The sequence below is a fragment of the Octopus bimaculoides genome, chromosome 5, assembly GCF_001194135.2.
Source record: "Octopus bimaculoides isolate UCB-OBI-ISO-001 chromosome 5, ASM119413v2, whole genome shotgun sequence".
NCBI classification, from domain to species: domain Eukaryota; kingdom Metazoa; phylum Mollusca; class Cephalopoda; order Octopoda; family Octopodidae; genus Octopus; species Octopus bimaculoides.
Window position 1 is genome coordinate 83,802,525 of NC_068985.1, and position 1,917 is coordinate 83,804,441.

Consider the following 1,917-nt stretch of genomic DNA (forward strand, 5'->3'; position numbering starts at 1 on the left):
TAATGCAGCAGTTCATTCACTCCCTTGGCCAAAGATGTAATGCTGTATTAATGACAGGATAGGAACCTATAAATTCTTTAACCAAAAGAACATTACTTTATTGACTACATCATTATGACTGCCCACTTGAACTCACTACCTGGGTTTTTGGTTAATTTCCTCAGAACTCTATATTTCATTAAAACCATCCGTAACTCCTGGGTGACACTCTGAGAATTCCCCAAAGATTTAGGGAACAGATTACTTTTAAAGATTTGTCCTTAAATAAGGACATTAGTAGATGATGTAATGTAGGACGAACTGAATCGATCACATGGTTTGGTGAACAGAGTCAAAATGACAGGGTTGGAAATATTTAGGGAAGCAAGTAAACAATCAGGAAGCAAAATATATAATAGATGCCGAAGGATGAAGGGGGAATTAATTTAGAAAAGGAGAGCAGGAGGTAGTTAGATAAGTGGTTAAATAGTGTTGAAAGTAAATGTGGACTAGTGGTGAGGGATGGGAGATAAACTGTCTGTAAAATGAGTACATATTAAGGGTGGGAGAAATGGCTTTGATGGTAAGGATAAAAGTAATGACAGAGTTTGGATAAGAGGATAAGGGTAGGTATTGTATATAAGAGGTGGGTTAGATAAAATGGAGTGGAGTAAATAGTTTAAGAAAAAGAGGTACAGGAAGGAATAAGACGAGTAAGGAAAGACTTAATGAATATTCTAGAAGAAAATGAATGAAAAGCAAAGTGGTGTAGTGATGAATTTTCTAAGAAGGTAAGGGAGATTACAGGGAATTTAGGTATTTCCTTGGAGGAAAGAAAGAAAGAAAGAATCTTCCGGAAGAGAAAGCAGTTGGTATGCTGGGAGAATGTCAATTGGATTAGGTTAGTCACATAGTGTGTGATTATGATGGCATGAGTGTGTTGTGTACATGTGGGAACATATATATATGTATGTATGTATGTATGTATGTATGTATGTATATCAGTCAAAGAGAAAGATAGACACTCATGTACACACAAAATGAAAGACAGAGAAATGAAGGTGTGTGTTGCCAAGCTGAAGGACTGACTTGCAAAATTAAGTGGAAATATATCTTGCCTGCAGGATGGTCGGAATGTGTCTAAAAGGATCACTAGAAAGTCAAGGGAAATAAGAGGTAAATGAGATAGTATCAGGGTTGGCTGGGTGGAAATGGAAGAGTGATTGACAAGTTAGTCATAGTAAGTCTCAGAAATGAAAGAGAATTGGTTTAGTTAGTAGTTATATAGCTGAAATATTTGACTGTAGTAGTATAAGGAAGGGTGTGGTGGGGGTAGAAAAATGTGTTGAGAAGTAGGGTTGGGTAAAAGCTTAGTAACTTGGTTGCTTAATTACATTCTTGTCTGGAGAAGAGGATCCTTCAATAACATTTCATACCCCACTGTCTGCTTTTAACATAATTCAAATTTATTGTTCTCATAAAATGTTAATTTTCATAATTAGTACAGGGATATATTAGTACTGGAAATATTTCCTTAGTTCACTTTGAATGTAACTAATTTTTCATCCTTGAAAACGTTGTGCTAACATGTATTTCCGGAAATATTAATTTTAGTGATATTTTCTATATCTAAACATGTTAATACAACAGAAACAATTGTCGGTTTTATATGGTGAATTTTGCAATTAAAGATGTACTTTTCTTTATGCATATTTTTGTTGTCTGAATTTCTCAAAATTCTTCTAAATGATACTTGGATCTACTTGTCATACATGAGGAATTACCTTAGATGTGTATTCTACTTCCATTTTTTGGTGTCTGACTGTTGGATATAGTTAACCAAATTCATTAAAAACTAAGTGATTTATTGATATCTGCATGGATTTTTGAATCCCTTTTTTTCTTATGCATATATATGCATATATATATATATATATA